The following is a 16212-nucleotide window of genomic DNA, read 5'->3' as shown; positions in this document are numbered from 1 at the left end:
TATATCACAAGCAACTGGGCAATGTGTCACAGGCAGTTCAACCTAGTAATAGTTAAATTACCAAGATTTACAGATAATTTTCTTCTAAAAATGTATAGCTGTTCCAAAGTTGTCTCCATTATAACATCAAAATCAGTCATTGGTACTTCACTTGCTTTTAAGGTGGAGTAAATGAAGTAGTGTTTCAGACAACAAAGACGAAATTGCTCATAACACACAGGCTACTTTTTATCATAGAATAGCCTTTATTTACCCTTAAGAGTTGGAAGATTATGAATTATTATAATTCTCATAAATTATACTTTTCTAACTGAAAATTTCTTAGTGACTTTTTTATGTATGTTTTTATTTTTTTTTAGTGTTTTATTTATTTCTGAGAGAGAGAGAGAAAGACAGCGTGAGCAGGGGAGGGCCAGAGAGAGAGGGAGATATAGAATCTGAAACAGGCTCCAGGCTCTGAGCTGACTGTCATCAGAGAGCCCGAAGTGGGGCTCAAACCCATGAACCATGAGATCATGACCTGAGCCGAAGTCAGACGCTTAACCGACTGAGCCACCCAGGCGCCCCTATGTATATGTTTTTAAAAGAAAAAAAAAAAAAAAAGTTAGTTGTGGTTTAAATAGTCTATTGTTCTATGTGCTTTATTTCCTGCAAAACTCTTCGACGTTTCTCAAATCAGAATATGTGGATGACAGGGCTCTGAGTACAACACAATCATTCTTGATGTTTGTTCTAGGGGTAAAAATGTTGGGATCATTGGATTACATCATCTCTGTCTTCAATCACAACTCCTTAGTATCTTAAAATTCTTCTAATATGGAAAGAATAGGACTCCTGGTAAAATAAAGCAGTATTTTAATTCCATTCTCAACCTACTTGACACATCAACTCAAAAATATAATAGTATAGAAAACAAACAGATGGCCAACAGACACATACATGAAAAGGTGTTCAACATCACTCATCATCAGGGAAATATAAATCAAAACCACACAGAGACACTACCTCACATGTGCCAGAATGGCTAAAATCAAAAATACAAGAAAACAACAAGTGTTTGCCACAATGTGGAGGAAAAAAGAACCCTTACGCATTTGGTAGGAACGCAAACTAGTGCAGCCATTGTGGAAAACACTACAGAAGTTCCACAATAAATTAAAAATAGAACTACTCTATGATCCAGTAATGGCGCTACTGGGTATTTACCCAAAGAATACAAAACCACTAATTCAAAAGGACATATGCATCTCTATGTTTATTGCAGCATTGTTTACTGCCAAATTATGGAAGCAGCCCAAGTGTATATATCAACAGATGAATGAATAAAGAAAACGTGGTGTGCATATATATATATGTGTGTGTGTATATATATACATATATACACAATGGAATATTATTCAGCCATAAAAGAGAGTGAAATTTTGCCATTTGTAACAAATGGAGCTAGAGAGTATTATACTAAGTGAAATGTCAGAAAAAGACAAATACCATATGATGTCACTTATACATAGAACTTAAGAAATAAAACTAATGAACAAAGGGAAAAAAAAGAGAAACAAGCCTAGATACAGACTCAACTGCAGAGAAGAAACTTATGGGTAAAATAGGTGATGGGGATTAAAGAGTACACTTAGGATGAGTACTAAGCAATTATAGAATTGTTGAATCATTATATTGCACACCTGAAACTAATACAACACTATATGTTAGCTATGCTGGAATTAAAATTTTTAAACTTTTTTTTTAGGGATGCCTGGGTGGCTCATTCAGCTGAGTGTCTGACTTCAGCTCAGGTCACTGTCTCACAGTTCATGGGTTCAAGGCCTACATCAGGCTCTGTGCTGACAGCTCAGAGCCTGGAACCAGCTAGGGATTCTGTGTCTCCCTCTCTCTCTGCCCCTCCTCCACTCACGCTCTGTGTGTGTCTCTCTCTCTCAGAAATAAATAAAACATTAAAAATAAATAAATAAAAACCTTTTCTTATTTTAAAGAGAAAGCACAAGTAGGGGAGGGGCAGAAAGAGAGAATCCCAAGCGGGCTCCGCACTGTCAGAGGGAGAGCCCAAAGCGGGCCTCAATCCCACAACCCTGAGATCATGACCTGAACTGAAATCAAGAGTCGGACACTCAACCAACTGAGCCACCCAGGTGCCCCAAAATAAAGAGCTCTTTTTAAGTATTTATTAGTTCGTTTTTTGTTGTGTTTTTTTTTTTAGAGAGAGAGTTCATGCACGTGCAATTAGTTGCGGTTTTTTTGGGTTTTTTTTTTTTTTGAGAGAGAGAGAGCACATGCATGTGCAAGCTGGGATGGGGCAGAGAGAGGAGAGAAAGAATCCCAAGCAGGCTCCATGCTGTCAGCACAAAGCCCTCTGCAAGGATGCATCTCATGAATCGTGAGATCATGACCAAAATCAAGAGTCAGATGCTTAACCAACTGAGCCACCCAGGCATCCCTTAAAAACTTTAAAAAATAAATAAATAAATAATGTGCATACCTTGAGAGCACAAAACATTGTGTACTTTATTGTTTTGGAATATACATTTCTAGGGTTGCATGACAAATACCACAAACTGGCTCTTCTGTTAAGCATTGAGTCCTCAACTGTCACCCACTCCCTCTTTTAGGTTCCCAAGCTCTCTGGAAGCCCACCACATGCTTCTATAATTAGACATTTAGTTTTCCACCTGTTTTCCTAGACCCAGAAAACCTGAGAGCCAAAAACAAATTCTTAGTATCATTATTAGTGTTAGTATTCGTATTCATATTTGGAGGTGCAACATTCTAAAAAAATTTTTTTAATGTTTATTTTTGAGAGACAGAGCATGAGCATGAGCAGGGGAGGCACAGACAGTGAGAAAGACACAGAATCCAAAGTAAGCTCCAGGCTCTGAGCTGTCAGCATAGAGGCTGATGCAGGTCTCAAACCCACAAACCACAAGATCATGAACTGAGCCGAACTCGGACGCACAACCAACTGAGCCACCCAGGCGCCCCTAGAGGTGCAACAATCTAAATGGGTGCCTAGGACTCTGCAGCATTCAATAAATGTTTATTAAATGAATAAATGAGCAAGAATGTCAACAGAGCCCTCCATGTTATTAATGTTTTTCTCAACAATTTAGGTCAGCGACAGAATCAGGCCTATAGACAACTTTTAAACTGATTTTTGCCAGAAAAGCATTTTTGTTTTTAAGTTAAATTTTCATATCTTTAGATAAAGCATGCACTCCTCTTTCCAGAGTCCTAACATCATTGCAATTCCTCTGATCTGACAGCTTCACACACTATGGTTCCCTGACTGACCCTCACAGTAACTGAGTTTGCTGCTTTACATGAGAAATAATAGTATGTTTACAGGTATAAAGTAAGTTAGACACACATATTGAAATAAGATGTATTTTAACAGAACTTTAAAAAAAAGATTTGTATACTTGGGTGAGGGAAGAAATGAAAAAAACATATTAGAAATTATATCCCATGACAGATTTTAAGAGCAAGCTCTATAATACGAAAGATATGGATTAGGCATTAAAGTCTATAATCATCCCACATCCTTAATACCCATCTAGACCAGAAACAGGATGACAGGGAAAGTGAGGAGGATTCCCAGGATGACCACCAAGATCAGCAGAGGTTAGAAGAGAAAGCCTGATCATGGAGATAATCTCCAAAGAAGACTACAGAATCACATCATGTGGCTGTTTCTAAAGATGGAAATGGATGAGCAGAACCAGTGACACTTTTTATTTAAGTCAGCCAGGGAGAGCTCCGGAAACAGGAGAGGAGGAAAAAAAATTAAGTTTTATTTATCTGTTTTACAAGGGAGAAAGAGACACGAGTGAGCAGGGGAGAGGCAGAAAGAGGGGAAGGGAGAGAATCTCAAGCAGGCTCTGAGCTGTCAGCACAGAGCCCAACACAGGGCTCAATCCCACAAACTCTGATATCATGACCTGAGCTGAGATCAAGAGTTGAACACTTAACCAACTGAGCCACCGAGGCACCCCAGGAAAGGAAAATTTTACAGAAAACAAAAGAGCATCTGGGTGGTTCAGTGGTTGAGCATCAGACTCTTGATTTTGTCTCAGGTCATGATCCCAGGGTCATGGAATCAAGGCCGATGTCATGCTCCACACTGAGCATGGAACCTGCTTGATATTCTCTCTCCTTCTGCCCCTCTCCTCTGCTCGTGCTCTCTCTCACTCCCTCTCTCTGGAAAAGAAAAGAAAAGAGAAGAAAAGGAAAGAAAAGAAAAAAATTTTGTTTGTAAAATAAGACTTGTAAACCGACAAATTCTGCTAAAGAAAAAAAAACAAAGAAAAAGCAAATTTTACAGCAACATTCTAAAAACATTCTTCTTTGATTAAATAAGCAATCAGGTTATTCAAGCAAGGATAATCACTGCCAAAAGAGGACCTCCAATAGTCATCAGCCCAATTTAGGGATCACGTTCAACCAGGCAAACTGTGTGTATGAGATTTCAGAGAAATAGTACCAACAGGATACATAGAGATACTCATAGAAGATTTAGTACAGCATTTAACTGGGATGGTTATGAAAGTCTAAAAGTTCCATGATCTGCTGTCTGCAAGCTGGAGAAGCAAGAAAGTCAATATAATTCAGTCCAAGGCCAAAGCCATGCGAGGCAAAAGGGGAGATGCTGGTGCAAGTCCCTTAGTCAAAGGCCTGAGAACTCAGAGCTCCAATGTCAGAGGGCAGAAGAAGGTGGAAGTCCCAGCTCAAGAAGAGAGAGATTTCACCCTTCCACCTCTCTCTGCATTCAAAAGATTGGCTACTCACCAATATTAGTTCATGAGGGCAGATCTTCACTCAGTCTACAGATTCAAATGCTAATCTCTTCCAAAAACACCCTCACAGACACACCTACAAATGTTTCACCAGGTATTCGGGCATCCCTTAGCCAATCAGGTTGACACATAAAATTAACCATCACATTGTGTAAACACTTCCTGACTTCAAGTTTGTTTCCCTAGTACAAAAGATATTAATTAATACTGAAGATTTCCTATGTGCCAGCTACCATGACTAGTGCTGAGAAAAAGACCTACAAAGCACAAGCTATAGGCCTCACACAGCTATATGATCCGGTGAGGTGGCCTTTTCTTTCTTCCAACATATAACTTACAGAAAAAATAACTGTTCCATCAGTAACATTTCTTTATGGTCAAGGATTTCTGTGAACATTCCCCTACTCCCCTACCCTCCCTTCCTCTCTCTCTCTGTCACACTCGTGCACATGTGCGCACGCACACACAGACACAGACACACACACACACACACACAATTTTCTCTGTACCTCCAGGAAGCCGAGTCAGCTGGGTATGTTCCACTTGCCGGTTCGGATCCATTCTCCACTTGCTCCATGGCCCAAGAGACTGGCTGGATTCTATCAAGAGATGGGCTGCGTTAACAGGCTCCCCTCCCTCTGGTTTCTTACTGAATTCAGCCAATGAGGAGCATCTAGAAAAGATCACAGGGAGAAAAGGGAGTCAGGATAACTTTACTATCTCCTTCCTTATGGGATTGTCACAGGCTGTCTTCATCTATGAAGGATACCCAACTTCTGCCTGGCCATCCTGCTGCTTCTAACCTGAGTCCTTCATTGTCCCTCGTGGTTTCCTCACACCGTAGTAAATAGTCCCTCTACTAAACTCTTCTGAAATTGCCCAATTTGAGTATGCCATCTCTGGATCTTCCAAGACCCTGACTGACACGTCAGTCTTATTGACGTGTCCTGGAACCAAGACCCCGGGGAGGAGTCGATGGGATAGAAACACACCTGGATACACTGTGGGGAGGGAAAGGATAGATCTAAAAATCTTGGAGCTGATTCTTCCCTGGGGAATCACAGTTAAAGAAACACAACAGGGAGAGTAGTGCAATACGCAGCATGGCGTGAGTATTGTAAAACAGTAATCTGTGAGGGACATTCCTAAGCAGGAATACCTGAAGGCAGTCATACCAGGTGACTATGCCTCTGCAGGATAGGTGCAGAAAGGATGAGCTATAGAAGAGACCAGGAATTTTGCAAGGGCAACCACACCATTAGAGGCAGTGGTAAAGAAAGAAATCACCAAGACAACACACCTCAAAACCATAGTGGGACAATTTATAGCTCGGTGGAGACCAGCTCAGGATAGTTAACAGACCAGGTAGGTGAGCCAGTCTACGTGCGAAAGACACAGACGGGTACCAAAGACCTGCTGGAGTGGGCTGGACATCCTAAGAGTAACGGGAGAAAAGCTATGATCCGGATGCCCCTCCCCCACTGCTCCAAGGTTATAAAAGCTTCCCTCTGCACCCAAATGGCCTCTTGAGAATGAGGAAAGGGAAAAGAGAATCCTTGAGAGTAGGAGGAAAATTTGAGAGATTGAGAAATTACCAGAAAGAAAAAAAAAAAAAACTAATACTCAAAACAGACTGATGCGTACATTTTAAAAGCATGAGATCATAGAACCCACCCTCAAACCTGAGAACGGAGATACGTACTAGAGAACCCGCACCTCTCCACGGACCAAGCCGGAGTGCTGACGTCACTGAGAGTGGCTCCCAGAAGGCTGAGCGCCGCTGCGGTGGGAGCCGGCCGAACACCAAGCAAGACGCTAAAGTAGTTTGTCCTCTCTGGGTAGCCGTAGGCGTCAGGTGACCCGACCTGGCAAAATCGGCCTGATTCCAGGGGCAACCGGCAGGACCTCTGGCAGCCGGTGCGCAGCTGTCTGGCTTCCAGGAGTTGGGGGGAAAATATCGTGTTTGTGAGCGGAAACTACGTGGACTACACCTTGGAGCTGCAGAGAGCAGTTCAGGGCAGGGCAGGTGCTCTTCCTGAAGCTGTTCACCACCTATGCCCCCCGAGGGCCCCTGCCTGCCCACATCCGCAGTCTGGACCTCAAACTCGAGGTGGGTGTGGTGATGGACCAAAGTGGCTGCGGCTTCCCAGAGGCCTCAGCCATAGACTGCATGGCCAGCTGTGTGCTCTATGCCTGGATATGTGACCGTCAGCAGTATGCAGGACTTGTGCAAGAAGGAGCTTCCCTGATTCTAGCCGAGAGCTTCATGCTTTTCAGCCCCATCCGCAAGATTGTGCGCAGAGAAGATCCCAGACCCTCACAACCTAAGCTCTGGCTGAAGGTCAATGGCAAACTCAGGCGGGGTGTGACATCCTCCACGATTTTTACCATTTTCTACATCATCAGGATTGTTTCTAAGATAATGACCATGAAATAAGTAGGCATTATCTGCATGATGCCAAAGGGAATTGAACTCGTTAGGAAGGAAGGAAGGAAGGGGAAAAAAGATCAAATTCAAGCTGATATACATGGGGTTGTTAATATGAGATTTAAAGTGGAAAGGACAAAATATTGAGTCCATACAAAACACCCTAACTTCTTAAGTTTTTGGAGATAAGAGAGCAAGACAGAAGCAAGCAAAGGTTGCCTAAGGTGACAATCCGGTAATAAGAAACCAATTTTTAACAATGATTTGATTGGATTACTATCTCAACTCAAGGGGTGAGCCTCTAAGGAAAACGTGATCAAGAAGAGCTGGGTTAGAAATGGAAATGAGAAACAGTATCTTCTAGGAAACAATTGGAATAAAGTATTTGTGATGCTTCCAAAGAGGAGAGTTTATCAAACCAAAGGTTCAGAAAACTTACTTTGCTTTCCTAAAGTGGACTGGATAAGGGGCACCTGGGTGGCTTAGTCGGTTAAGCGTCCGACTTTCGCTTAGGTCATGATCTCGCGGTTCGTGGGTTCGAGCCCCGCGTCAGGCTCTGTGCTGACTGCCAGCTCAGAGCCTGGAGCCTGCTTCAGATTCTGTGCCTCCCTCTCTCTCTGACCCTCCCCTGCTCGCGCTGTCTCTCTCTCTCCTAGAAATAAATAAAACATTTAAAAAAAAAATTTAAAGTGGACTGGATAAGACTTTCCCATTGGTCATTCAGGGAATAGTAAGTAGTTCAAGACTTAAAATCTAAAGGAAGCTGAAAAGCAGGTTACAAGCCAGTTTTCCCACATTTCCTTGATCATGATAATCATCTTGGAATATTTGTAAATATAAAAATTTACAAGTTACTGGCTCATACTGGGCCCTGTTTTAATTAGTGGAATTCATTGCCAGCTCTCCACATGATTCTTATCACAGAAATGTGGAAAAACATTACCCCACATAATCAGTTAAAATTTATTTAATGAATGAACAATTAATGAAGACCTCACTCATTTACTTAGATTCTGAATTTGGGAGATAATTTTGAAACTGTTGTCTTCTAAATAAATATCTCTTGGGACATAAATGAAATATTATATAAAATAAAGTTGCATTTCTGCCTCCCAGTCTGTGACTATTCAAACTAAACTTCACCATATGCCTAGTGATTCAGTTTGGGGTAGAAAGTGAGAAGCCTGTGGGACCTCTTTGTAAAGATGGCCCTCTCTGTTTACAGAGAAATTTGGAAGTCATTGGTGTACTGGAAGATCATTCTGGAGTACTGGACGAAGATGAAGCAGCAAAGGCAGAAAGTGGAGAATAACACAGAAGGAAAAGGCAGAACCATGGTAACATCCATATTTAAAGGATAGAGGAGGAGAAATTACTAGAAGAAACAAAAAAGAAACAGACAGATTGGAAGGTAATCCAGAGACCAGGGTTGCAGAAAAACTGAGAGAGGGGGAAATTATTCTAAAGAGAGAACAATCAGCACAGCCAAATTCTTCTGAGGAAAACAGATAGGATAAAGACATAAAGGAGGCCACAACAATATGTTCCCTAAAGCCAAAGAGAGAGAAGAGAGGAGAAGAGAAGAAAAAAGTCCTAAATCAACAAGTCTGTTGTGCTGTCAATAACTTGAGACCTTGCCTAAAGCTGGCTAAGGAAAAAAAAACTGTACTAAACATCCTAGGAAGTTAATATAGAGGCTATTTCTTCTATGTTATGCATATTTGAATAACATCAAATATATTTTTTCAGCTATTAAAAATTATGAGACAACTAATAGCATTTTATGAACAAAACTATATCTGGGTTTAAATGCATGACTCTTCAGTGTTCATTACTTTCATCAAAAAGTTACAAATAGGACAGTGCCATTTGTGTTAACAGTTGATGGTACACTAGTCCATGCTATCCAGTAGCTATTTATACTCAAATGGGACAGCAAGACTGGAGAGAAGAAACTGATGTAGGAAAAAAAATGAAATACTTTGGTACTGAGATTTTATATCAAATAATTACTTGTTTCTAACATTGAAATTACTTATTATCAGCAAAACTTCATCAGAAATTTCAGAACTTTCTGGTTAATATGGCCTCGTGCTCAAAAGAAATTGTACGTAAGTTATATAAATGACTAAAGTCTGCACCTAAGAAGATTGCATCTAAGTATATCACAAAATGAGATAATAATATTAATCATACAATAAATGAAATCGTTGGGTCTCATCTTTGACCTAGCCTATGATATAATTTTTCTTTGAACATAAGGAGTTATTTGTACAGAGTGATACTGTGTTCGCAGGGATACTCTCATGGGCATGCAATGTATCTATCTCTATAAATTCACTATGTGTTTAAGTCCTTTATGTACAACTGTTACTGAATGGGATGCCTGGTCTGTAAGACTTCTATTTTCTGGGTGATGACCCCACCATAAATTTTGCACATATGTTTGAATACTTAGTCTCCACTGAGACGTTTTCACCATTTATTTACAGAAATATGTCAGTGACTGCCCACATGCTCAGCATGAACTATGCCAGCCTTCAAGTATTATAATGGGGAAGGGCCTTCAGGTCATGAAAGTGTAAATTTGCAGAAACATAACTTTCCCTGTGATTAGAAGATAATTTTAGTAATTGTTAGGGAATTTCACCCTTACCATCCAGGTTGAGGAAAGAGGTGGGAGATGCAAAGTCTGGATCTTTACTTTCCAGGTGTTGCCTCCAAAAGGGGTTTCCTGCCCCCTACTTTGAGAACAAGTGCTGAGAATATCGTTCTGGGCACTCTATGTCTTATATAAGTATTTAGCATAGAAGCTGATCACACTATGCCTAGCATCGAAAGGAATAGATCTGGCGCATGCCACCCGCAAGCACCCTTCTGGACCAAGGCACTCACATCCCAGCTTCTGGGAGTATAGGCTACTAAAATCTCGTAGCTGAATTCCTCTTCTGAATCTGGGAAGCCACCAGATTAGGTGAGCCACCTAACCCAAAGTCGTGCCTCTCCTTGGGGGCAGTCCACATCCAATGACTGGTTAACTGGGATGGCAGGGGAAGGGAATAAAAGGGCAAGTCCCCCAAGCCTTAATTAGGAACAACTCTCAAAAGCCATATAAACCCAGAGCTGCTTTATTACAACTACAAGACAGTTGTCAATCTCTCCTTCTGCCTAATCCTACTTCTTTCAATGCCTTCAAATCCAATGCAGCAGTATCAAATCCATTCACCAGTAAAATTCCCACATGCAAATCTACATCTCAAAGTCAGTTTCTGGGAATATTGACCTAAAGCAGAAGTCAGGAGTGGTCCTGAGAAGCAGATTCTAGAATGGGACTTTGATGCTGAATCACCTGCTGATGGCTAGCAGTGAGGATTCCATCACTGGTGATAGGTGGAGTGCTAACCGCCCCTGGCAGACTATAGCAATGCAATTGTTAAGACTTTCACCTGGGGTGAACAGAGTGAGAAGAGAAAGCACTAGCTGCAGGCAACATCTCAAGCATTTGAGAGATTTGGGGGAAGTAGTAATTATAGGGACTGCGGAAAGAGTAGCTGTTGCTGAGGGCTATCAATTCGCTGGAGAAAAACAATGAAAAACTAGAGATAATTAATCACCAATTTAAGGTAAAGTGTGAAAGCCAGAGGGATTCCTTGGCAGCACATAAGAATCTCTGCTCTACTGTAGCTGAAAGGCAAAGAAAGCTGAGGTTTTATTTTTTTTCCCAGAACTGAATCATAAAGTTAGCAGAACTCCACAGAGGGTTAAGTTCTAAAATACACAATTCTACAACGCCAAGATCAGGACCTGGATTAGTAAACCTGGAATGGGAATATCTAGCTCTTTGCACTCAAAAATCTTGAATACTCAGGTTCTCTTGATCCTTTTGGGCCCATCAGAAGTGCTCCATTCCTCCATCCTAAAAAGAAGCACCCCCTACCCCTTACTTGAAGACAACAGAGAGACCTCTGCCTCTTGAGACAATACATGTCCTTCTCGAGATCTACCCCAAATCCCCTATGGGCCTCCAGCAACTGAAGAAGAGGTCAAGAATCTATGAGAAATCACCATGCAATACCAAGGGAACATTATATGGTAATAATTCAACCAGTTCTTCCTCACAGAAACCTATGTCCATTTTCTCAGGGTAACTGTATACTGGAGAAAGAATTCGTAGGAATTTCAAGGTTGTAGTTATTATTTAAGAATGTGTAGTCATCCAAGATTCCATGTCAGAGTGCACAGGGTAAAAATAAATTCACTAGGTCCAGTTTCCAATGTGTACAACAGGACCCTCAAAGCAACCCTGAAATAATTTCCTCTATTCTGCATGTTATATTGGAATAGACATAGTTGGTATTTAGCAAACTCCTACCCTTACTCCAGGTTGGTGGCTTGACCTTTGAAGGTAAGAGCCAGTGGAAATGACCAAGTGAATGCCTGTGCCCAGATCTGACAGTAAGTAGTTGGGCTGATGCCTGTCCTGAGAAAATATGAATGGTCAGTATCACCCATTAGATAAACCACTTAGACTAGCAAAAGTGTTTAGCCAAAGGTGCAGAGAATATAGAATGGGTAGAAGAGGAGTAGAACAGTAAGTATCAGTCTCTCAAGACCAGCTGCAGCATTTGGCGTTTTTTCTTAAGTTAGTTTACATACAGTTTAGTCTGGCTTCAAAGGGTTGTTGTTGTTGTTGTTGTTTTTGGTGTTTTGGGGTTTTTTTTGTATTTTTTTAAGTAAGCTCTATGCCCAGCATGAGGCTCAAACTCACGACCCGGAGATCAAGAGTCACACGCTTTACCAACCAAGACAGCCAGGGGCACAGATTACATATTTAAGTATTAATACTTTGCTGTGCCTGGCTCCTGATCTAGAAGTCGTGGCTTCAAACCCCATGTTGGGTATAGAGATTACTTTAAAAAAAAAAAAAAATACTACTGGGAGCCTGGATGGCTCAGTCATTAAGCATCTGACTTTGGCTCAGGTCATGATCTCATGGTTCGTGAGTTCAAATTCCACATCAGGTGAGCTCGAGCCCCGCTTCGGGTGAGCACAAATCCCACTTCAGGTAAGCATGAGCCCCGCTTCAGGTGAGCTCTGCTTCTCTCTCTCCCTCTCCTTGCCCTTTGTGGGATTCTCTCTCTCTCTCTGCCCCTCGCTCACTTGCACCTTCTCTCTCTCTTTCTAAAAAAAAATGGTACTACTTTGGATATATATTAAAGAAAATATATCATTAAATTAATTTTAATTTTTCAATATGGCTACTTGAAAATGTAAAATAATCTATGTGACTCATAATTGTGGCTTGCATTATATTTCTATTTGATAGGTTTGCTTTAAATATCTGCATGCAACAAAAATTGCATCTAAAATTTCTAACCACTAACTGAAATATTGGAACTTCATCAAAATAGAAAACTTCCGCACAGTAAAGGAAACAACGAGCAAAACTAAAATGCAACCAATGGAATGGGAGAAGATATTTGCAAATGACATATCAGATAAAGAGTTAGTATCCGAAATTGATAAAGAACTTATCAAACGCAACACCCCAAAAATAAATAATCCAGTGAAGAAATGGGCAAAAGACGTGAATAGACACTTCTTCAAAGAAGACATCCAGATGGCTAACAGACACATGAAAAAATGCTCAACATCACTCATCAGCAGGGAAATACAAATCAAAACCACAATGAGATACCAGCTCACACCTGTCAGAATGGCTAACATTAACAACTCAGGCAACAACAGATGTTGGCAAGGATGCGGAGAAAGAGGATCTCTTTTGCATTGCTGGTGGGAATGCAAACTTGGTATCCACTCTGGAAAACAGTATAGAGGTTCCTCAAAAAACAAAAAATAGAACTAGTCTACAGCCTAGCAATTGCCCTGCTAGGTATTTATCCAAGGGATACAGGTGTGCTGTTTCAAAGGGGCACATGCACCCCAATGTTTACAGCAGCACTACCAACGATAGCAAAAGTATGGAAAGAGCCCAAATGTCCATCGACTAATGAATGGATAAAGACGATGTGGTGTCTTTATAATGGAGTATGGACATATGTAATGGAGTATTACTCAGCAATCAAAAACAATGAAAACTTACCATTTGCAACTACATGGATGTATCTAGAGGGTATTATGCTAAGCAAAATTATTCAAAGAAAGACAAATATCATATGACTTTATTCATATAAGGAATTTAAGATACAAAACAGATGAACATAAGGGAAGGGTAGCAAAAAGAATATAAAAACAGGAAGGGGGATAAAACGTAAGAGACTCTTAAATACAGAGAACACACTGAGGGTTGCTGGAGGGATTGTGGGTGGGGGGATGGGCTAAATGGGTAAGAGGCATTAAGGAAGACATTTGTTGGGATGAGCACTGGATGTTATACATAGGGGATGAATCACTCGAATATACTCCTGAAATCATTATTGCACTATCTGCTAACTAACTTGGATGTAAATTACAAATAAAGTAAAATAAAATAAAAAAATAAATAAAATCTCTAACCAATAGAAAGCCATCACTTGCTAAATACATGTGATTTAGCCAATGGAGTAATAGTTACTTAGGCAGCCAAGGTCCTCAGGGGGAAAGTGCAATCTAATGAGAAACTGAAAAAGGAAACTATCTTTCCAGCTGACTCCTTTCTCCCTCTTTATAGGCGTGGCATAAATACCACCCAGGAAGCCAGGACAGAATACTGCAGAGATCTGATTATTTCATAATTTTAAAACATCATGGGAATCTTCCCTAAATGCTATGCCCAAACTCAAAATCTCTATATCCATTCCACTTCAAAAATACCTCTGCAGCAGTTTGACCTGTCTTAGAGTGTAGAGGATTCTACAGATCGGCATGTTCAGAGGAAATGCATCTTAAAAATGAAAGCTTTAAATAAGCTATAGTCATTGTATTTTACAAACAAAGTTTAAAATAAGCCAGTAACCACAATATCCATCATCCACCATAAAATTATCTGCTGTACTTGCCATACTTCTGGATATGAATAGCTAAATAGCAATATATAAACAAACAACATCAAAGTGCCTTTTTGGCTAACTGCCACCCTGCCGCTTCTGAACTACAGCCAATTATAATGACATCACTCTAGCTTCGTGTCCTTTACTGACCTTCCTACTTATGTTGCCAAAATGTATTAAATTTCTCCTCTACAATCTGTCTTTTTCCTTTTGCCTTTGTTTCTTTAAATAATGACTTGACATCACTTGACCTCAACCTACAATTTTGGCTGATAATATCACGGAGCAATTCACATACATAAATGGCCTTGCATAATCATTGCTTGTGTCACAGAAAAATCTATGCAAGAAAAGATTGAATTTGTATGACATAAACTGAAGAAAAGTCTTTTAAATATCCTAAAAATTGTACTTCCATTAGGCAGTAAAAATGAGATCTATCAAGCTGTAAAAACAGTTTCCATAGTACTATAGTTATAGAATATATGTTTAGTAAACCCACCTGCATATATTTATTTTAGTAAAATAAATTCTCTAAATAAAGTACTTCTTTAAGTAAAAGTCATTCTGACCACTAAACTGAAAATGAAAATAATTTAATAATAATTGAAAATTAAAGTGGCATCCCTTTGGCTGAGTGAGAACTTCAAACATGACTAAAGCCTTGAATGTGATTGAAAATCCACAAATACTAGGAAAGAAAACTAAATTGTTTATCTCTTTGAAAGAAAATTAATCTCAGGTGCCTGGGTAGCTCACTTGGTTAAGCATCCGACTTCAGCTCAGGTCATGATCTCGCAGTTTGTGAGTTTAAGTCCCATATCAGGCTCCATGCTGACAGCTTGGAGCCTGGAGCTTACCTTGGATTCTGTTTCTCCCTCTCTCTCTTCCCCTGCCTTGCTGATGCTCTGTCTCTGTCTCTCTCTCTCTCTCTCTCTCAAAAATAAATAAACATTTAAAAAAATTTTAATAAAAAAAGTTAGAAAAAAAAGAAAAACTTTTTGGAGAAAAGACAAAGTTATTTTCTGAAAAAAAAAATATATGGCCCAGTTAATAAAGAATGTTTACTAATAGGATAATTATGTTAAAAAGTGTGTGCTAGTCTGTATTATGTTGACTCATTATCTATTAACTTACACATATTAATTAAGGGCCATTATAATTGTTTAAGCATGAGGGTATTTTTCTTTTATTTTAAAGAAAAATAATTTTTCACTTGAACCGATATTTTAAAAGCTATGACTGGGGTGCCTGGGTGCCTCAGTTGGTTAGGTGTCCAACTTTGGGGATTTGGCTCAGGTCATGATCTCATGGTTCATAAGTTCGAGCCCTGCATTGGGCTCTGCACTGATGGTGCACAGCCTGCTCGGGATTCTTCTCGCTCTCTTTCTCTGCTCCTCCCCCGCTCATGTTCTCTCTCTCTCTCTCTCTCTCAAAATAAATAAAATTTAAAAATAACATTGTTTTTAATAACTTTAAAAATTAGTTAATTAAATAAAAAGCTATGACAGAGGTGCTTGGCTGGCTCAGTTGGTTGAGTGTCTGATGCCTGATTTGGGCTCAGGTCGTGATGCCAGGCTCATGGGATCAAGCCCTGCATTAGGCTCCATGCTGAACGTGAAGCCTGCTTAATATTCTCTCTCTCTCTCTCTCTCTCTCTCTCTCTCTCTCCCTCTGCTCCTCTCCTCCACTGGCTCTCTCTCTCTCTCTTCCTCTCTAAAAATAAAATTTTTAAACTAATAAATAAATAAGTAGCTATGGCTGACCCTGCCTTTTCTTTTCTTTTTTTTTGTGGTAGTTGTTTCTGAATTTTTTTTTTTACAAATAGTTTATTATCAAATTAGTTTCCACATAACACCCAGTGCTCATCCCCACAAGTGTCCTCCTCCATGCCCATCCCCCCTCCCCCCCACATCCATCAGTCCTCAGTTTTTGTCAGCATTCAAGAGTCTCTCATGGTTTGCCTCTCTCCCTTTCCCCCACCATTTCC

The 16212-nt window shown here is 40.2% G+C and overlaps 1 protein-coding gene across 1 annotated transcript in view; it reads right to left on the bottom strand.

Annotated features, from left to right (window-relative positions):
• The window catches only part of LOC144232803 (uncharacterized), a 413974-nt gene that overhangs the window by 363307 nt on the left and 34455 nt on the right, over positions 1-16212 (bottom strand). The window contains exon 2 of the mRNA XM_077765644.1: positions 5315-5478. The gene's annotated coding sequence lies outside the window, so the exon portion shown is untranslated. The remainder of the gene's footprint in view (positions 1-5314; positions 5479-16212) is intronic.

Source organism: Crocuta crocuta, unplaced genomic scaffold, assembly GCF_008692635.1.
Source record: "Crocuta crocuta isolate KB4526 unplaced genomic scaffold, BGI_CrCroc_1.0 scaffold174, whole genome shotgun sequence".
NCBI lineage: Eukaryota > Metazoa > Chordata > Mammalia > Carnivora > Hyaenidae > Crocuta > Crocuta crocuta.
This window is presented reverse-complemented; position numbering and strand designations above follow the sequence as displayed.